Genomic DNA, 22,811 nt, shown 5'->3' on the forward strand with positions numbered 1-22,811 from the left:
AGGGTGGGGGTGGAACATAGTAATGAGGTGGTGATATGTAGGGTGGAACATAGTAATGAGGTGGTGATATGTAGGGTGGAACATAGTAATGAGGTGGTGATATGTAGGGTGGAACATAGTAATGAGGTGGTGATATGTAGGGTGGAACATAGTAATGAGGTGGTGATATGTAGGGTGGAACATAGTAATGAGGTGGTGATATGTAGGGTGGAACATAGTAATGAGGTGGTGATATGTAGGGTGGAACATAGTAATGAGGTGGTGATATGTAGGGTGGAACATAGTAATGAGGTGGTGATATGTAGGGTGGAACATAGTAATGATGTGGTGATATGTAGGGTGGGGTGGAACATAGTAATGTGGTGGTGATATGTAGGGTGGAACATAGTAATGAGGTGGTGATATGTAGGGTGGAACATAGTAATGATGTGGTGATATGTAGGGTGGAACATAGTAATGAGGTGGTGATATGTAGGGTGGAACATAGTAATGAGGTGGTGATATGTAGGGTGGAACATATAAGTAATGAGGGTGGGTGGTGATATGTAGGGTGGAACATAGTAATGAGGTGGTGATATGTAGGGTGGAACATAGTAATGAGGTGGTGATATGTAGGGTGGAACATAGTAATGTGGTGGTGATATGTAGGGTGGAACATAGTAATGATGTGTGATATGTAGGGGTGGAACATAGTAATGAGGTGGTGATATGTAGGGTGGGGGTGGAACATAGTAATGATGTGGTGATATGTAGGGTGGGGGTGGAACATAGGGTGGTAATGATATGGGGTGAACATAGTAATGGGTGGTGATATGTAGGGTGGGTGGAACATAGTAATGAGGTGGTGATATGTAGGGTGGAACATAGTAATGAGGTGGTGATATGTAGGGTGGAACATAGTAATGAGTGGTGATATGTAGGGTGGAACATAGATGTGGTGGTGATATGGGTGGAACATAGTAATGAGGTGGTGATATGTAGGGTGGAACATAGTAATGATGTGGTGATATGTAGGGTGGAACATAGTAATGAGGTGGTGATATGTAGGGTGGAACATAGTAATGATGTGGTGATATGTAGGGTGGAACATAGTAATGATGTGGTGATATGTAGGGTGGAACATAGTAATGAGGTGGTGATATGTAGGGTGGAACATAGTAATGAGGTGGTGATATGTAGGGTGGAACATAGTAATGAGGTGGTGATATGTAGGGTGGAACATAGTAATGAGGTGGTGATATGTAGGGTGGAACATAGTAATGAGGTGGTGATATGTAGGGTGGAACATAGTAATGATGTGGTGATATGTAGGGTGGAACATAGTAATGAGGTGGTGATATGTAGGGTGGGGGTGGAACATAGTAATGAGGTGGTGATATGTAGGGTGGAACATAGTAATGATATGGTGATATGTAGGGTGGAACATAGTAATGAGGTGGTGATATGTAGGGTGGGGGTGGAACATAGTAATGAGGTGGTGATATGTAGGGTGGAACATAGTAATGAGGTGGTGATATGTAGGGTGGAACATAGTAATGAGGTGGTGATATGTAGGGTGGAACATAGTAATGAGGTGGTGATGTAGGGTGGAACATAGTAATGAGGTGGTGATATGTAGGGTGGAACATAGTAATGATGTGGTGATATGTAGGGTGGAACATAGTAATGAGGTGGTGATATGTAGGGTGGAACATAGTAATGAGGTGGTGATATGTAGGGTGGAACATAGTAATGAGGTGGTGATATGTAGGGTGGAACATAGTAATGAGGTGGTGATATGTAGGGTGGAACATAGTAATGAGGTGGTGATATGTAGGGTGGAACATAGTAATGAGGTGGTGATATGTAGGGTGGAACATAGTAATGAGGTGGTGATATGTAGGGTGGAACATAGTAATGAGGTGGTGGTGGTGAACATAGTAATAGTAATGAGGTGGTGATATGTAGGGTGGAACATAGTAATGATGTGGTGATATGTAGGGTGGAACATAGTAATGAGGTGGTGATATGTAGGGTGGAACATAGTAATGAGGTGGTGATATGTAGGGTGGAACATAGTAATGAGGTGGTGATATGTAGGGTGGAACATAGTAATGAGGTGGTGATATGTAGGGTGGAACATAGTAATGAGGTGGTGATATGTAGGGTGGAACATAGTAATGAGGTGGTGATATGTAGGGTGGAACATAGTAATGATATGGTGATATGTAGGGTGGTATGAGGTGGTGATATGTAGGGTGGAACATAGTAATGATGTGGTGATATGTAGGGTGGAACATAGTAATGATGTGGTGATATGTAGGGTGGAACATAGTAATGAGGTGGTGATATGTAGGGTGGAACATAGTAATGAGGTGGTGATATGTAGGGTGGAACATAGTAATGTGGTGATGGTGATATGTAAGGGTGGAACATAGTAATGAGGTGGTGATATGTAGGGTGGAACATAGTAATGAGGTGGTGATATGTAGGGTGGAACATAGTAATGAGGTGGTGATATGTAGGGTGGAACATAGTAATGAGGTGGTGATATGTAGGGTGGAACATAGTAATGATGGTGATATGTAGGGTGGAACATAGTAATGTAGGGATATGTAGGGTGGAACATAGTAATGATGTGGTGATATGTAGGGTGGAACATAGTAATGAGGTGGTGATATGTAGGGTGGAACATAGTAATGATGTGGTGATATGTAGGGTGATATGTAGGGTGGGGGTGTGATACATAGTGGAAATGAGGTGGTGATATGTAGGGTGGAACATAGTAATGAGGTGGTGATATGTAGGGTGGAACATAGTAATGAGGTGGTGATATGTAGGGTGGAACATAGTAATGAGGTGGTGATATGTAGGGTGGAACATAGTAATGAGGTGGTGATATGTAGGGTGGAACATAGTAATGAGGTGGTGATATGTAGGGTGGAACATAGTAATGAGGTGGTGATATGTAGGGTGGAACATAGTAATGATGTGGTGATATGTAGGGTGGAACATAGTAATGAGGTGGTGATATGTAGGGTGGAACATAGTAATGAGGTGGTGATATGTAGGGTGGAACATAGTAATGATGATATGTAGGGTGGAACATAGTAATGAGGTGGTGATATGTAGGGTGGAACATAGTAATGAGGTGGTGGTGATATGTAGGGTGGAACATAGTAATGAGGTGGTGATATGTAGGGTGGAACATAGTAATGAGGTGGTGATATGTAGGGTGGAACATAGTAATGAGGTGGTGATATGTAGGGTGGAACATAGTAATGAGGTGGTGATATGTAGGGTGGAACATAGTAATGATGTGGTGATATGTAGGTGGAACATAGTAATGAGGTGGTGATATGTAGGGTGGAACATAGTAATGAGGTGGTGATATGTAGGGTGGAACATAGTAATGAGGTGGTGATATGTAGGGTGGAACATAGTAATGATGTGGTGATATGTAGGGTGGAACATAGTGAATGAGGGTGGTGATATGATATGTAGGGTGGAACATAGTAATGAGGTGGTGATATGTAGGGTGGAACATAGTAATGAGGTGGTGATATGTAGGGTGGAACATAGTAATGAGGTGGTGATATGTAGGGTGGAGCATAGTAATGATGTGGTGATTTGTAGGGTGGGGGTGGAACATAGTAATGAGGTGGTGATATGTAGGGTGGGGGTGGAACATAGTAATGTGGTGGTGATATGTAGGGTGGAACATAGTAATGATGTGGTGATATGTAGGGTGGAACATAGTAATGAGGTGGAACATGATATGATAGGGTGGAACATAGTAAATGATGTGGTGATATGTAGGGTGGAACATAGTAATGTGAATGAGGTGGTGATATGTAGGGTGGAACATAGTAATGATGTGGTGATATGTAGGGTGGAACATAGTAATGAGGTGGTGATATGTAGGGTGGAACATAGTAATGATGTGGTGATATGTAGGGTGGAACATAGTAATGAGGTGGTGATATGTAGGGTGGAACATAGTAATGAGGTGGTGATATGTAGGGTGGAACATAGTAATGAGGTGGTGATATGTAGGGTGGAACATAGTAATGAGGTGGTGATATGTAGGGTGGAACATAGTAATGAGGTGGTGATATGTAGGGTGGAACATAGTAATGATGTGGTGATATGTAGGGTGGAACATAGTAATGAGGTGGTGATATGTAGGGTGGAACATAGTAATGTGGTGGTGATATGTAGGGTGGAACATAGTAATGATGTGGTGATATGTAGGGTGGAACATAGTAATGAGGTGGTGATATGTAGGGTGGAACATAGTAATGATGATGTGGTGATATGTAGGGTGGAACATAGTAATGAGATGTGGTGATATGTAGGGTGGAACATAGTAATGAGGTGGTGATATGTAGGGTGGAACATAGTAATGAGGTGGTGATATGTATGTGGTGATATGGTGGAACATAGTAATGAGGTGGTGATATGTAGGGTGGAACATAGTAATGTGGTGGTGATATGTAGGGTGGAACATAGTAATGAGGTGGTGATATGTAGGGTGGAACATAGTAATGAGGTGGTGATATGTAGGGTGGAACATAGTAATGAGGTGGTGATATGTAGGGTGGAACATAGTAATGAGGTGGTGATATGTAGGGTGGAACATAGTAATGATGTGGTGATATGTAGGGTGGAACATAGTAATGAGGTGGTGATATGTAGGGTGGAACATAGTAATGATGTGGTGATATGTAGGGTGGAACATAGTAATGATGTGGTGATATGTAGGGTGGAACATAGTAATGAGGTGGTGATATGTAGGGTGGAACATAGTAATGAGGTGGTGATATGTAGGGTGGAACATAGTAATGATGTGGTGATATGTAGGGTGGAACATAGTAATGAGGTGGTGATATGTAGGGTGGAACATAGTAATGATAGTAATGAGGTGGTGATATGTAGGGTGGAACATAGTAATGAGGTGGTGATATGTAGGGTGGAACATAGTAATGAGGTGGTGATATGTAGGGTGGAACATAGTAATGTGGTGATATGTAGGGTGGAACATAGTAATGATGTGGTGATATGTAGGGTGGAACATAGTAATGATGTGGTGATATGTAGGGTGGAACATAGTAATGAGGTGGTGATATGTAGGGTGGAACATAGTAATGAGGTGGTGATATGTAGGGTGGAACATAGTAATGAGGTGGTGATATGTAGGGTGGAACATAGTAATGAGGTGGTGATATGTAGGGTGGAACATAGTGGTGATATGTGGTGATATGTGATATGTAGGGTGAACATAGTAATGAACATAGTGGTAATGAGGTGGTGATATGTAGGGTGGAACATAGTAATGAGGTGGTGATATGTAGGGTGGAACATAGTAATGAGGTGGTGATATGTAGGGTGGAACATAGTAATGTAGGGGTGGGTGGTGATATGTAGGGTGGAACATAGTAATGAGGTGGTGATATGTAGGGTGGAACATAGTAATGAGGTGGTGATATGTAGGGTGGAACATAGTAATGATGTGGTGATATGTAGGGTGGAACATAGTAATGAGGTGGTGATATGTAGGGTGGAACATAGTAATGAGGTGGTGATATGTAGGGTGGAACATAGTAATGATGTGGTGATATGTAGGGTGGAACATAGTAATGAGGTGGTGATATGTAGGGTGGAACATAGTAATGAGGTGGTGATATGTAGGGTGGAACATAGTAATGATGTGGTGATATGTAGGGTGGAACATAGTAATGAGGTGGTGATATGTAGGGTGGAACATAGTAATGATGTGGTGATATGTAGGGTGGAACATAGTAATGAGGTGGTGATATGTAGGGTGGAACATAGTAATGAGGTGGTGATATGTAGGGTGGAACATAGTAATGAGGTGGTGATATGTAGGGTGGAACATAGTAATGATGTGGTGATATGTAGGGTGGAACATAGTAATGAGGTGGTGATATGTAGGGTGGAACATAGTAATGAGGTGGTGATATGTAGGGTGGAACATAGTAATGAGGTGGTGATATGTAGGGTGGAACATAGTAATGAGGTGGTGATATGTAGGGTGGAACATAGTAATGAGGTGGTGATATGTAGGGTGGAACATAGTAATGAGGTGGTGATATGTAGGGTGGAACATAGTAATGAGGTGGTGATATGTAGGGTGGAACATAGTAATGATGTGGTGATATGTAGGGTGGAACATAGTAATGATGTGGTGATATGTAGGGTGGAACATAGTAATGATGTGGTGATATGTGGGTGGAACATAGGGTGGATGGAACATAGTAATGATGTGGTGATATGTAGGGTGGAACATAGTAATGAGGTGGTGATATGTAGGGTGGAACATAGTAATGAGGTGGTGATATGTAGGGTGGAACATAGTAATGAGGTGGTGATATGTAGGGTGGAACATAGTAATGTGGTGGTGATATGTAGGGTGGAACATAGTAATGAGGTGGTGATATGTAGGGTGGAACATAGTAATGAGGTGGTGATATGTAGGGTGGAACATAGTAATGAGGTGGTGATATGTAGGGTGGAACATAGTAATGATGTGGTGATATGTAGGGTGGAACATAGTAATGAGGTGGTGATATGTAGGGTGGAACATAGTAATGAGGTGGTGATATGTAGGGTGGAACATAGTAATGAGGTGGTGATATGTAGGGTGGAACATAGTAATGAGGTGGTGATATGTAGGGTGGAACATAGTAATGAGGTAGTGATATGTAGGGTGGAACATAGTAATGATGTGGTGATATGTAGGGTGGAACATACAGTGTTGTGATATGTAGGGTGGAACATAGTAATGAGGACCAGTGATATGTAGGGTGGAACATAGTAATGATGTGGTGATATGCTGGGTGGAACATAGTAATGAGGTGGTGATATGCTGGGTGGTTCATAGTAATGTGATATGTAGGGTGAACTGTCTGAGGTGGTGATATGTAGGGTGGAACATAGTAATGAGGTGGTGATATGTAGGGTGGAACATAGTAATGAGGTGGTGATATGTAGGGTGGAACATAGTAATGTGATCTGGTGGAACTGTCTGTAGTGGTGATATGAACATAGTAATGTTCTCCTGGTGATATGTAGGGTGGAACATAGTAATGTTCTGTGGTGATATGTAGTGGAGGTGGAACATAGTAATGAGGTGGTGATCTGAGGGTGGTTCATAGTAATGAGTGTGGTGATATGTAGGGTGGAACATAGTAATCTGGTGGTGATATGTAGGGTGGAACATGTAATGATGTGGTGATATGTAGGGTGGAACATAGTAATGAGGTGGTGATATGTAGGGTGGAACATAGTAATGTGGTGATCTAGGGTGGAACATAGTAATGGGTGGTGATATGTAGGGTGGAACATGTCTGAGGTGGTGATATGTAGGGTGGAACATAGTAATGAGGTGGTGATATGTAGGGTGGAACATAGTAATCTCCTGGTGATATGTAGGGTGGAACATAGTAATGAGGTGGTGATATCTAGGGTTGGAACATAGTAATGTTCTGGTGATATGTCTGAACATAGTAATGATCTGGTGATATGTGGGTGGAACATAGTAATGAGGTGGTGATATGTAGGGTGGAACATAGTTCTCCTGTGGTGATATGAGGGTGGGTAATGATGTGGTGATATGTAGGGTGGAACATAGTAATGAGGTGGTGATATGTAGGGTGGAACATAGTAATGAGGTGGTGATATGTAGGGTGGAACATAGTAATGAGGTGGTGATATGTAGTAATGGGTGGAACATATAGTAATGATGTGGTGAATGTAGGGTGGAACATAGTAATGAGGTGGTGATATGTAGGGTGGAACATAGTAATGATGTGGTGATATGTAGGGTGGAACATAGTAATGTGGTGGTGATATGTAGGGTGGAACATAGTAATGTAGTGATATGTAGGGTGGAACATAGTAATTCTCCTGGTGATATGTAGGGTGAACATAGTAATGTTCTGGTGATATGTGGGTGGAACATAGTAATGTGGTGATATGTAGGGTGGAACATAGTAATGAGGTGGTGATATGTAGGGTGGAACATAGTAATGTTGGAACTAATGTGGTGATATGTAGGGTGGAACATAGTAATGAGGTGGTGATATGTAGGGTGGAACATAGTAATGAGGTGGTGGTGATATGTAGGGTGGGTGGAACATAGTAATGTGTGGTGATATGTAGGGTGGATCATAGTAATGAGATGTGATATGTGGTGGAACATAGTAATGAGGTGGTGATATGTAGGGTGGAACATAGTAATGAGGTGGTGATATGTAGGGTGGAACATAGTAATGTCTGGTGATATGTAGGGTGGAACATAGTAATGAGGTGGTGATATGTAGTTTGGAACATAGTAATGATGTGGTGATATGTAGGGTGGAACATAGTAATGAGGTGGTGATATGTAAGGGTGGAACATAGTAATGAGGTTATTTGATATGTGTTCCTGGTGGAACATAGTAATGAGGTGGTGATATGTAGGGTGGGGGTGGAACATAGTAATGAGGTGGTGATATGTAGGGTGGAACATAGTAATGAGTGTGGTGATATGTAGGGTGAACATAGTAATGAGCTGTGGTGATATGTAGGGTGGAACATAGTAATGAGGTGGTGATATGTAGGGTGGAACATAGTAACCAGTGGTGATCTCTGAGGTGGTGATATGTAGGGTGGAACATAGTAATGAGGTGGTGATATGTAGGGTGGAACATAGTAATGAGGTGGTGATATGTAGGGTGGAACATAGTAATGTGGTGGTGATATGTAGGGTGGAACATAGTAATGAGGTGGTGATATGTAGGGTGGAACATAGTAATGAGGTGGTGATATGTAGGGTGGAACATAGTAATGATGTGGTTTGGCCTAGTAAACAGATGTTTGAGAACACTTCCCATTTCTGAGTGTCCTTAGAGGACCAGTGCCATCATGTCTGTTCCTGGTAATGTTCTCGTGCTGTCTGTTCCTGGTAATGTTCTCCTGCTGTCTGTTCCTGGTAATGTTCTCCTGCTGTCTGAGTGTTCCTGGTAATGTTCTCCTGCTGTCTGTTCCTGGTAATGTTCTCCTGCTGTCTGAGTGTTCCTGGTAATGTTCTCCTGCTGTCTGTTCCTGGTAATGTTCTCCTGCTGTCTGTTCCTGGTAATGTTCTCCTGCTGTCTGTTCCTGGTAATGTTCTCCTGCTGTCTGAGTGTTCCGGTAATGTTCTCCTGCTGTCTGTTCCTGGTAATGTTCTCCTGCTGTCTGTTCCTGGTAATGTTCTCCTGCTGTCTGTTCCTGGTAATGTTCTCCTGCTGTCTGAGTGTTCCTGGTAATGTTCTCCTGCTGTCTGAGTGTTCCTGGTAATGTTCTCCTGCTGTCTGTTCCTGGTAATGTTCTCCTGCTGTTGTTCCTGGTAATGTTCTCCTGCTGTCTGTTCCTGGTAATGTTCTCCTGCTGTCTGTTCCTGGTAATGTTCTCCTGCTGTCTGTGTGTTCCTGGTAATGTTCTCCTGCTGTCTGTTCCTGGTAATGTTCTCCTGCTGTCTGAGTGTTCCTGGTAATGTTCTCCTGCTGTCTGTTCCTGGTAATGTGTCTCCTCTGTCTGTTCCTGGTAATGTTCTCCTTGTCTGAGTGTTCCTGGTAATGTTCTTGTTCACTGTCTGAGTGTTCCTGGTAATGTTCTCCTGCTGTCTGTTCCTGGTAATGTTCTCCTGCTGTCTGAGTGTTCCTGGTAATGTTCTCCTGCTGTCTGTTCCTGGTAATGTTCTCCTGCTGTCTGTTCCTGGTAATGTTCTTGCTGTCTGAGTGTTCCTGGTAATGTTCTCCTGCTGTCTGTTCCTGGTAATGTTCTCCTGCTGTCTGTTCCTGGTAATGTTCTCCTGCTGTCTGTTCCTGGTAAGTTTGTTCTAAACCTGTTTATGATATATTTCAGAGTGTTCCTGGTCAGTTTGGATCTAAACCAGATGTCTCTGTGCTTATTTGAGTGTTCCTGAGGGCCATTAATCAGTTTGGATCTAAACCAGATGTCTCTCTGATTTATTTCAGAGTGTTCCTGAGGGCCATTAATCAGTTTGGATCTAAACCAGATGTCTCTGTGATTTATTTCAGAGTGTTCCTGACTGGCCATTAATCAGTTTGGATCTAAACCAGATGTCTCTGTGATTTGTTTCAGAGTGTTCCTGAGGGCCATTAATCAGTTTGGATCTAAACCAGATGTCTCTGTGATTTATTTCAGAGTGTTCCTGAGGGCCATTAATCAGTTTGGATCTAAACCAGATGTCTCTGTGATTTATTTCAGAGTGTTCTGAGGGCCATTAATCAGTTTGGATCTAAACCAGATGTCTCTGTGATTTATTTCAGAGTGTTCCTGAGGGCCATTAATCAGTTTGGATCTAAACCAGATGTCTCTGTGATTTATTTCAGAGTGTTCCTGAGGGCCATTAATCAGTTTGGATCTAAACCAGATGTCTCTGTGATTTATTTCAGAGTGTTCCTGAGGGCCATTAATCAGTTTGAGATCTAAACCAGATGTCTCTGTGATTTATTTCAGAGTGTTCCTGAGGGCCATTAATCAGTTTGGATCTAAACCAGATGTCTCTGTGATTTATTTCAGAGTGTTCCTGAGGGCCATTAATCAGTTTGGAGTCTTCTAAACCAGATGTCTCTGTGATTTATTTCAGAGTGTTCCTGAGGGCCATTAATCAGTATGAGCCGACTGGTTGAATTATGTCAATCTCTGTTTATGTAGAGCTTTTGTTTCTAGTCTTGACTGCAGACCGAGACTGGTTGAATTATGTCAATCTCTGTTTATGTAGAGCTAGTCTTGCACTGCATTGGGAGAGCTTTGTTTTCGCTAGTCTTGCACTGCATTGGGAGAGCTTAACGAGACTGGTTGAATTATGTCAATCTCTGTTTATGTAGAGTTTTGTTTCGCTAGTCTTGCACTGCATTGGGAGAGCTTAACGAGACTGGTTGAATTATGTCAATCTCTGTTTATGTAGAGTTTTGTTTCGCTAGTCTTGCACTGCATTGGGAGAGCTTAACGAGACTGGTTGAATTATGTCAATCTCTGTTTATGTAGAGTTTTGTTTCGCTAGCACTCATTTGACACTGTTTATGTAGAGTTTTTTTGTTTGCATTGGGAGAGCTTAACGAGACTGGTTGAATTATGTCAATCTCTGTTTATGTAGAGTTTTGTTTCGCTAGTCTTGCACTGCATTGGGAGAGCTTAACGAGACTGGTTGAATTATGTCAATCTCTGTTTATGTAGAGTTTTGTTTCGCTAGTCTTGCACTGCATTGGGAGAGCTTAACGAGACTGGTTGAATAGTCATTGTAGACGGTTCCGAACGGTGACTCGATTGCCTTCAAAAGTATTTATTGCTGACACTTTGCAGAGCAAAGCTCCTGCATCAAAAACACTGGTTTAATACTGTTAATGAACTGTAAAATGTATGGTTATTTTAGGGCTGTCCCCGACCCCCAAAAAATATTGGTAGACCGAAAGTCGTCTGTTCTTTGGACCGATCGATTGCTAGAATGTTTTAAACGTGTGTTTTTCCATATATCGACACACCCAATGTGTTTTAATAAAATCAGCAATATGTATTGAGCTTGTCTGATGCTTTAAGCTTACGGTTTGATTAAATAAGACAAAATGCCTCAAGAGGGAGCCAGAGATCTAGATAACCAGAGTAAAACAACCTTAATCTGACCCAACTATTCTCCTCCTGTTCCTGCTGGCTTTCGCAGATTCTGCCATTACTCTCAGGAAGTTGCCTTAATACACTACATGAGGAATCGGCAATATTTCTCATGTGGAATGTCAATTTATCTTACCGTTTCTACCAATCTGCCTGCCAGTTATGGATTTCATATGCACATTTTCGTGAAACATGTAACTTTTTATTTATTTCATCATATCTCAAAATCATTGCCATGTGGTTAATCTAAATTCTTTCCAAATCTAAATGAAAATGATACAAACCTAAAGAGTCACTTCTTTTTCTATTGCCAAATATGTTAAAATAGCCTACATAAAGCTATTATTATTACCAAATTAAATCTAAATATAAATATCCTACAAATTAATACATCACAGCCTGCGGGTAGAACATATTTGGATGAAAGTAAAAAATAAAGATATGCACCAGTCAAAATGACTCAAAACTCAAAGGTTTTTCTTTATTCTTACTACTTTCTACATTGTAGAATAATAGTGGAGATATGAAATAACACATATGGAATCATGTAGTAACCAAAAAGTGTGAAGAAAATCCAAATATATTTTATATTTAAGTAGCCTCCCTTTGCCATGATGACAGCTTTGCACACTCTTGGATCACCAAATGAGCACATTTATATGCCTTCATTTGCTCCTGCAGGCCAGGTATATTTAGGCCTACGAGGTAGGCTATAGGTATAAGTAGTCTATAGGCCTTCTTCTATACGTGCGTGTCCTTACTCAACATTGACAGGAGCACAGACCATGACTAAATTGGAGAGAGAAGTGCATTGTGTATCTAGGTGCATGGTCAATCCGACGTCTGCATTTGCCATGCAGCATTTACCATAATATGGCCTCAGCAGAAGTCAGGGAAAGAAAATCAAATTTTATTTGTCACATACACATGGTTAGCAGATGTTAATGCGAGTGTAGCGAAATGCTTGTGCTTCTAGTTCCGACAATGCAGTGATAACCAACAAGTAATCTAACTAACAATTCCAAAACTACTGTCTTATACACAGTGTAAGGGGATAAAGAATATGTACATAAGGATATATGAATGAAAGAATGGCCTCAGCAGAAGTTAGGGCATTCATACCACCCTGGGGACGAGATCTCTGCAATACGCTCCTACTTATCCAAGGGTTTTTCTTGATCCAGATAAAAGCAGATATCAGTTTATCTATGGAGATAAAAATATATATATATTTTATCATAAAGATAAGAAAATGCTAGGGAATAAATAATTGTGTTAATAATGAATAACCCTGTGAAATGCTTGTGCTTCAGTTCCGACAAAGTGAAAATACAGTGTAAGGGGATAAAGAATATGTACAAAGGTGAATGGATAAACATGCTAGGAATAAATGTTTTTGAATGTTTATCTATATAAAGATAAGAATGAATTTTTCAATTTCTGTGTCGTCACCCTGAAGGACACATGACTAAAATACGTTTGCATGGCAGAAGGATTAAAGGCATCAATTCACTTTCAACCCAGATATTTTACCAAATGTCTTTAGTAGAACCTGGATCTCTGGAACAAACATTTCGCTACAATAACATCTGCTAAACATTTGACTGATAAAATTGTATTTGATTTGAATGAGGAGAAGACCAGTTAAAGGGTCAGACATATAAAATAGCTTGTCATATGCTTAGAGTGCTCTAAGCCCCTCTTCAATACCTTTTGATAGTGGTGTTATTACGTATTTGCTATGGCTCAAGGCTCAATTGCAATGGCAAACAGCTGAGGGGATAGAGGACAACCCTGGCTTGTTCCACGTTAAAGTTAGAAATACGTTTTTTATTTGTACACGCTGCAACCAGGAGGAATAAAGGACTTTGATCCAGAACATAAAATTGTGACTGAATCCAAATGGTTTGAGAGTATAAAATAGATAATCCCACTCCACCCAATCAAACGCCTTCTCAGCATCAAGTGATAACATTATCTCTGGGTTATCAGATGAGGAGGATTATAAAGTATATTATACAGACGTCTGATGTTGAAAAAATAATGACGATTTTTAATAAAAACAGTTTGATCTGTAGAGATAATATAGGGAAGGACTGACTCAAAATGTTTGCTCTGTGGAGAAGGACTGACTCAAAATGTTTGCTTTGTGGAGATAATGTAGAGAATGACTGAGTCAAAATGTTTGATCTGTGGAGATAATGTAGGGTAGGACTTACTCAAAACGGCAGGCAGGCAATCATCTTAGAAAGAATCTTTACAAGTCAATTCAGTAAAGAACTTAAAGGCCTTATATGAACCACACTCAAGAGGTTGTTTTTATCAGAAGAAGTGAAATGCATGCCTGTCTCATTGTTGAGGGTTAAAGAGTTTGAGGAGAATTGATTCCTCAAATACTGAAAGCAGAGAGGAGAGGTGTAAATCTGAGAATTATTTTTATAAGAATTACATCAGAAATCCATTGGGTCCAGGGATTCACTGCGTAGATTTAATTTCCAACACCATCTCTTCTACAGAGAGTTGCTCTTCTAGTTCAGCAGCTATCTCACGTTCAACTGTAGGACCATCTAAATTCTCAACAAAGGTGTCAAGTAAGAAAAGTAGTTACGTTACACCAATACAATCCTGGTAGTGGTGTAGTTTAGCCACGATGACATAAGGTTTTCCATCAGGCTACCTTGCTTGAGAGCCCCGATGTGAGTGGTCTACAAGGACGTCTTTATCTAATTTGAGGGCTTCTTTCAATCATTTTAAAGAGTGTTGAAGTAGGACTTGAGCCCTGGTCCTCAACCTGTGATCCTGGTATTAGGTATATTACATTTACATTTACATTTAAGTCATTTCTTCCAGAGCGACTTACAAATTGGTATTACCTTGTAAATATATGCATATTTTATATTGGAGATTCTTCAAAGTAGCCACCCTTTTCCTTGACGACAGCTTTGCACACTCTTGGCATTCTCTCCACCAGTTTCACCTGGAATGCTTTTCCAATAGTCTTGAAGGACATTCAGACATATGCTGAGCACTTGTTGACTGCTTTTCCTTCACTCTGCGGCCCGACTCATTCCAAACCATCTCATTTGGGTTGAGGTCGGGTGATTGTGGAGGCCAGGTCATCTGATGCAGCACTCCATCACTCTCCTTGGTCAAATAGCCCTTACACAGCCTGGAGGTGTGTTGGGTCATTGTCATTTTGAAAAAATATATATAATCCAACTAAGCGCAAATCAGATGTGATGGCATATCGCTGCAGAATGCTGTGGTAGCAATGCTGGTTAAGTGTGCCTTGAATTCTAAAAAATCACTGACAGTGTTACCATTAAAGCACCCTGACACCATCACACTTCCTCCTCCATGCTTCACGATGGGAACCACACACGTGAAGATCATCTGATCACTTACTCTGCATCCCACAAAGACACAGCTGTCAAATCATCAGACCAAAGGGCAGTTTTCCACCAGTCTAATTGCTCATGTTTCTTGGTCCAAGCAAGTCTCTTCTTCTTATCGGTGTCCTTTAGTAGTGGTTTCTTTGCAGCAATTCGACCATGAAGGCCTGATTCAAGCAATGACCTCAGAACAGCTGTGTGTGTCTGTTACTTTAACTCTGTGAAGCAGAGGTAACTCTGGGTCTTCCTTTCCTGTGGTGGTCCTCATGAGAGTCAGTTTAATCATAGCGCTTGATGGTTTTTGCGACTGCAGTTGAAGAAACATTCAAAGTTCTTGACATTTTCCGGACTGACTGACCTTCATGTCTTAAAGTAATGATGGACTGCGTTTCACTTTGATTATTTGAGGTGTTCTTAATGTGGACTTGGTATTTTACCAAATAGGGATATCTTCTGCATACCACCCCTACCTTGTCACAACACAACTGATTGGCTCAAACACATTAAGAAGGAAAGAAATTCCACAAATGAACGTGTTAATTGAAATGCATTCCAGACTACCTCATGAAGCTGTTTGAGAAAATGCCAAGAGAGTGCAAAGTTGTCATCAAGGCAAAGGGTGGCTACTTTGAATAATCTCAAATATAAAATATATTTTGATTTGTTTAACACTTTATTGGTTACTACATGACTCCATATGTGTTATTTTATAGTTTTGATGTCTTCACTATTATTCTGCAAATACAGAAATAGTAAAAATAAAGAAAACCCTGGAATGAGTAGGTGGCCAAACTTTTAATATTTCTATATTTGATTTTGAATGCTTTTCTAATCTCAGCAACAACAACAAAACATTCTCTCACTGTCAACTGCATTTATTTTCTGCAAACTTAACGTGTAAATATTTGTATGAACATAACAAGATTCAACAACTGAGACATAAACTGAACAAGTACCATAGACATGTGACTAACAGAAATGGAATAATGTGTCCCCTGAACAAAGGGGGGGTCGAAATCAAAAGTAACAGTCAGTATCTGGTGTGGCCACCAGCTGCATTAAGTACTGCAGTGCATCTCCTCCTCCTGAACTGCACCAGATATGCCAGTTCTTGCTGTGAGATGTCACCCCACTCTTCCACCAAGGCACCTGCAAGTTCCCGGACATTTCTGGGGGGAATGGGCCTAGCCCTCACCCTCCGATCTAACAGGTCCCAGACGTGCTCAATGGGATTGAGATCCGGGCTCTTCGCTGGCCATGGCAGAACAATGACATTCCTGTTTTGCAGGAAATCACACACAGAATGAGCAGTATGGCTGGTGGCATTGTCATGCTGGAGGGTCATGTCAGGATGAGCCTGCAGGAAGGGTACCACGTGAGGGAGGAGGATGTCTTCACTGTAACGCACAGTGCTGAGATTGCCTGCAATGACAACAAGCTCAGTCCGATGATGCTGTGACACACCGCCCCAGACCATGACTGACCCTCCACCTCCAAATCGATCCTGCTCCAAAGTACAGGCCTTGGTGTAACGCTCATTCCATCAACGATAAATGCAAATCCGACCATCACCCCTGGTGAGACAAAACCGCGACTCGTCAGTGAAGAGCACTTTTTGCCAGTCCTGTCTGGTCCAGTGATGGTGGGTTTGTGCTCATAGGCGACGTTGTTGCCGGTGATGTCTGGTGAGGACCTGCCTTACAACAGGCCTACAAGTCCTCAGTCCAGCCTCTCTCAGCATATTGCGAGGACGATCAGTTGTCCGTCCTGTCTCCCTGTAGCGATGTCTTAGGCGTCTCACAGTACGGACATTGTAATTTATTGCCCTGGCCTCATCTGCAGTCCTCATGCCTCCTTGCAGTATGTCTAAGGCACATTCACACAGATGAGCAGGGACCCTGGGCATCTTTCTTTTGGTGTTTTTCAGAGTCAGTACAAAGGCCTCTTTAGTGTCCTAAGTTTTCATAACTGTGACCTTAATTGCCTAACGTTTGTAAGCTGTTAGTGTATTAACCTCTTGCTCCTACCTGACACGCAGGCGTCCCATCTAGACATCTGGAAATGCAAATGCGCTACGCTAAATGCTAATAGCACTAGTTAAAACTCAAACGTTCATTAAAATACACATGCAGGGTATTGAATTAAAGCTACACTCGTTGTGAATCCAGGCAACAAGTCAGATTTTTAAAATGCTTTTCGGCAAAAAGCATGAGAAGCTATTATCTGATAGCATGTAACACCCCAAAAAGACCCGCAGGGGACGTAAACAAAATAATTAGCATAGTCGGCGCTACACAAACCGCACAAATAAAATATAAAACATTCATTACCTTTGACCATCTTCTTTGTTGGCACTCCTAGATGTCCCATAATCACTATTGGGTCTTTTTTCGATTAAATCGGTCCATATATAGCCTAGATATCGATCTATGAAGACTGTGTGATAAACGAAAAAAATAGCGTCTTATAACGTAACGTCATTTTTCAAATTAAAAAAGTTGACGATAAACTTTTCACAAAACACTTCGAAATACTTTTGTAATGCAACTTTAGGTATTAGTAAACGTTAATAAGCGATCAAATTGATCATGAGGCGATGTGTATTCTATAGGGGGTGGAAATAATGTCCGGGTAAATCTCAACCAAAAATATCCGGTCCGAGACCTGGGGTATTGTCTCTTTTAATTTGACCAAGTATTGCAAATGACAAGACTGTTGACATCGTGTGGAAGCTGTATTGCAATCTCGGCTCCAGGTAATTTGCTTTCCCATAGACAATTCATGCAAGTGGCGCATTGATATATTTTATTTTCAGTGGATTTTCCTGTGCTTTTCGTATGAAACGCACGTTCTGTTATAGTCACAGCCGTGATTTAACCAGTTTTATAAACATCTGAGTGTTTTCTATCCACACATACTTGGGTATATATTCCTGGCATGATTGTGGGGCTGAAATGTTGCGCGATTTTTAACAGAATGTTCGAAAAATGGGGGTATTGTAACAGGTTATTGTTCTACAGGTGCATGTTCATTATTGTTTTGGTTATTGTTTGGAAACAGTGTTTAAACCCTTTACAATGAAGATCTGTGAAGTTATTTGGATTTTTACGTTTATCTTTGAAAGACAGGGTAGGTTTTTGCTTTTTTATGAATTGTTTCACTTGTCATTGCATTGGGGTATTGTGGGGTATTTGGGTTTGTTTGGGTATTGTTTGGGTATTGTGGGGTATTGTTTGGGTATTGTGGGGTATTGTGGGGTTTGGGTATTGTTTGGGTATTGTGGGGTATTGTTGTCTGGGTATTGTTTGTGGTATTGTGGGGTATTGTTTGGGCATTGTTGGGGGTATTGTTTGGGTATTGTGGGGTATTGTTGGGGTATTGGGGTATTGTTTGGGTATTGTTGGGGGGTATTGTTTGGGTATTGTTTGGGTATTGTTTGGGTATTGTGGGGTATTGTTTGGGTATTGTGTTTGGGTATTGTTTGGGTATTGTTGGGGTATTGTTTGGGTATTGTTTGGGTATTGTTGGGGGTATTGTGGGGGTATTGTTTGGGTATTGTTGGGGTATTGTTTGGGTATTGTGGGGTATTGTTTGGGTATTGTGGGGTATTGTTTGGGGTATTGTTTGGTATTGTTTGGGTATTGGGGTATTGTTTGGGTATTGTGGGGTATTGTTTGGGTATTGTTTGGGTATTGTGGGGTATTGTTTGGGTATTGTTGTGGGGTATTGTGGGGGTATTGTGGGGTATTGTTTGGGTATTGTGGGGTATTGTTTGGGTATTGTGGGGTATTGTTTGGGTATTGTGGGGTATTGTTTGGGTATTGTAGGGTATTGTTTGTTTGGGTATTGTGGGGTATTGTTTGGGTATTGTTGGGGGGTGGGTATTGTGGGGTATTGTTTGGGCATTGTTTGGGTCTTGTCAGGTATTGTTTGGGTATTGTGGGGTATTGTTTGGGTATTGTGGGGTATTGTTTGGGTATTGTTTGGGGTATTGTTTGGGGTATTGTTTGGGGTATTGTTTGGGGTATTGTTTGGGTATTGTATTGGGGTATTGTTGGGTATTGTAGGGTATTGTTTGGGTATTGTTGGGGTATTTGTATTGTTTGGGTATTGTTTGGGTATTGTGAGGGGTATTGTTTGGGTATTGTGGGGTATGTTTGTATTGGGGTATTGTATTGGGGTATTGTTTGGGTATTGTGGGGTATTGTTTGGTATTGTGGTATTGTGGGGTATTGTTTGGGTATTGTGGGGTATTGTTTGGGGTATTGTGGGGTATTGTTTGGGTATTGTTTGGGGTATTGTTATTGTCAGGGGGGGTATTGTGGGGTATTGTTTGGGTATTGTGGGCATTGTGGGGGTATTGTGGGTATTGTGGGGGGTATTGTGGGGTATTGTGGGTATTGTGGGGTATTGTTTGGGTATTGTGGGGTATTGTTTGGGTATTGTGGGGTATTGTTTGTGGTATTGTGGGGTATTTGTTTGGGTATTGTTTGGGTATTGTTTGGGTATTGTTTGTTTGGGGTATTGTGGGGTATTTGTTTGGGTATTGTTGTGGGGTATTGTTGGGGTATTGTTGGGGTATTGTGGGGTATTGTGGGGTATTGTTGGGGGGTATTGTTGGGGTATTGTTTGGGTATTGTGGGGTATTGTTTGGGTATTGTTTTGGGTATTGTGTGGGGTATTTGTTTGGGTATTGTGGGGTATTGTTTGGGGTATTGTTTGGGTATTGTTTGGGTATTGTGGGGTATTGTGGGGGTATTGTGGGGTATTGTTGGGGTATTGTGGGGTATTGTTGGGGTATTGTGGGGCATTGTGGGTATTGTGGGGGTATTGTGGGGTATTGTGGGTATTGTTTGGGTATTGTGGGGCATTGTTTGGGTATTGTATTGTTTGGGTATTGTTTGGGTATTGTGGGGTATTGTTTGGGTATTGGGGGTGGGGTATTCAGGGGCATTTGGGTTTGGGTATTGTGGGGTATTGTTTGGGTATTGTGTGGTATTGTTAGGGTATTGTGGGGTATTGTTGGGGTATTGTGGGGTATTGTTTGGGTATTGGGGTATTGTGGGGTATTGTGGGGCATTGTCGGCAGGGTATTATTGGTTTGGGTATTGTGTGTAGTATTGTAGGGTATTGTTTGGGTATTTAATCCATTGTGGGTATTGTGGGGTATTGTTTGGGTATTGTTTGGGGATTGTTTGGGTATTGTGGGGTATTGTTTGAACTATTGGTTTGGCATAGTGTTTTGGGTATTGTTTGGGTATTGTTTGTTTGGGTATTGTTGGGTATTGGGTATTGTTTGTGGGCACAGGGGTATTGTGGGGTCTTGTTTGGGTACAGTGGAGCCATTGTTTGGGTACTTGTGGGGTATTGTTTGGGCATTGTGGGGTATTGTGGGTATTGTTTGGTATTGACAGTTGTTGGCTTAAATTACTGTATTGAGCTGTATTGTTTTTTTGGGCCATTTGGGGTATTGTTTGGGTCTCTTGGGCATTGTGCTCCTTTTTTTTCCCTACTTTGGGCATTGTCACATATGGAAGAATTGTTAATGTGGGGGTAGCTGTTTAAGTGCAGACGAAGGTCTCGACAGCTTTTTATAGCCTTCAGGTCATGTCTTCATTGTGATAAAGTTTGGGCATTGTCTCCTAATAACATTGAAACGTCCTGCTGACTTCTCTTATTTTGGGTATATCTTGGGGTCAACAACTAAAGGGCAACAACTTGTCTCAGGGAGTCTAAGCCATGTTGGGGTCTTGGTATTGTTTGGGTATTCTGGGGTATTGTCTGGGTATTGAATGGTCTGATTGTTTGGGTATTGTTGGGGTGTTGTTTGTGGGGTGTGTCTGATTGTTTGGGATATTGTGGGGCATTTGTGTCTGGGTATTAGAATTCTGAATGGAGATATTGTCAGGGAGAGTGTCTGAAGGGTATTGTCTAATATAGAATTGTTGGGGTATTGTGGGATATCTTTTGGAGTGTCTGAAGGGCGGGTCTAATTGTGGTCTATTGTTTATAGGTATTGTCAGGGGAGTGTCACTGGGTTCTATAGAATGGTCTGGGGTTTGTGGGGTATCTTCAGGATTGTGGGGAAGTGTCTGTATTGTGGGGTCTAATATAGTTTGGGCTGGGGCATTATAGATATCTTGGGGCATTGTTGGGGTATTGTTGGGGCATTAATTAGGGTGGGGTCTGAATGTTTATTAGATATCTTGGGGGCATTGTGGGGAGTTAATATAGAATGGTGGGGCATTGTGGGGTATTGTCAGGGGTATTGTGTGTAGATGGGTGAGAAAATAAATCAATTTAATCCATGTTGAATTCAGTCTGTAACAACAGGGGATTAAGTGCAGGGGTATAAACACTTTCTGAAGGCTCTGTAATAGTAGGGATTACGTCCCAAATGACACCTTTTGTCTAGGTAGTGCTCTACTTATGACTAGGGCTCTGAATGTTTATAGATAGTGCAGGAATAGAGGATAGGGAGCCATTTGGGACTCACTTGGTCATTTCAACGCTCTTAAGGAAGAGGGGTTGAACTCTACAGCACTAAAAATGAGATTAGCATAAAAATGTTTGACAGTGGTTCGCTTAAATTACTGTATAATGAGCTGTGATTAAAAAAATTTAAAAAAGCCATTTCGGGAATATTTTATCTCGTCTCTGAGGCATTCGTCTCCTTTTTTCCCTACTTTTCAAATCTGTCACATATGGAAGAATTGTTAATGTCGTTAGCTGTTTAAGTGCAGACGAATGGTCTCAACAGCTTTTTAAATAGTCATATCTTCAGGATAAAGTTCACGGTCTCTAATAAGAATGAAACGTCCTCTGAATCTTTATTTTAAGTATATCTTCATCAACAACTAAAGGGCACGTGGTTTGTCTGGCTACAACACCTATTTAATACAATGAATGTGTGTCTCTGAGTCTAAGCCATGTTGTCGTCTGTGTTTCGGGACCTCTGCTTCAGGAAGAGAGTGTCTGAAGGCGGAGTCTAATATAGAATGGTCTGAATGTTTATAGATATCTTCAGGAAGAGAGTGTCTGAAGGGCGGAGTCTAATATAGAATGGTCTGAATGTTTATAGATATCTTCAGGAAGAGAGTGTCTGAAGGGCGGAGTCTAATATAGAATGGTCTGAATGTTTATAGATATCTTCAGGATTAGATTGTTATTGCTATGACAACCTGGCAATATGCACCCTCTCTCTCCTCCCTTCTCTCTTCCTCTCTCTTCCTCCTCTCAACCTTCCTTCTCTCCTCCCTTCTCTCTTCCCTTCTCTCCTCCCTTCTCTCCTCTTCCCTCTCTCTTCCTTCTCTTCCTTCTCTCCTCCCTCTTCTCCTCCTTCCTTCTCTCTCTTCCCCCTATTCTTCTCTCTTCCCCCTCTCCTCCTTCTCTATTCCCTCTCTCTTCCCCCTCACCTCCCTTCTCTCTTCCCTCTCTCTTCCCCCTCTCCTCCCTTCTCTCTTTCCTCTCTCTTCTTCCTTCTCTTCCCTCTCTCTTCCCCCTCTCCTCCCTTCTCTCCTCACTCCTCCCTTCTCTCTTCCCTCTCTCCTCCCTTCTCTCCTCACTCCTCCCCTTCTCTCTTCCTTCTCTCTTCCTCCTCTCCTTCCTTCTCTCCTCCCTTCTCTCTTCCCTCTCCTCTCTCCTCCTTCTCTCTTCCTCTCTCTTCCCCCTCTCTTCCCTTCTCTCCTCCCTCTCTCTTCCCCCTCTCTCCCCTTCTCTCCTCCTCCTCCCCTTCTCTCTTCCCCTTCTCTTCCTCCTCTC

General features: G+C 41.6%; 1 long non-coding RNA gene across 1 annotated transcript; it reads left to right on the plus strand.

The window, feature by feature from the left end:
• The first annotated feature begins 3,830 nt into the window (after nucleotides 1-3,830).
• LOC127927182 (uncharacterized) lies at nucleotides 3,831-5,194 on the plus strand. Its single transcript, XR_008126524.1, has 3 exons — nucleotides 3,831-4,153; nucleotides 4,433-4,861; nucleotides 5,099-5,194. It is a non-coding gene; the product is annotated as an uncharacterized LOC127927182 (long non-coding RNA).
• Nucleotides 5,195-22,811: the final 17,617 nt, after the last annotated feature.

Source organism: Oncorhynchus keta, unplaced genomic scaffold (genome assembly GCF_023373465.1).
Source record: "Oncorhynchus keta strain PuntledgeMale-10-30-2019 unplaced genomic scaffold, Oket_V2 Un_contig_9717_pilon_pilon, whole genome shotgun sequence".
Lineage (NCBI taxonomy): Eukaryota > Metazoa > Chordata > Actinopteri > Salmoniformes > Salmonidae > Oncorhynchus > Oncorhynchus keta.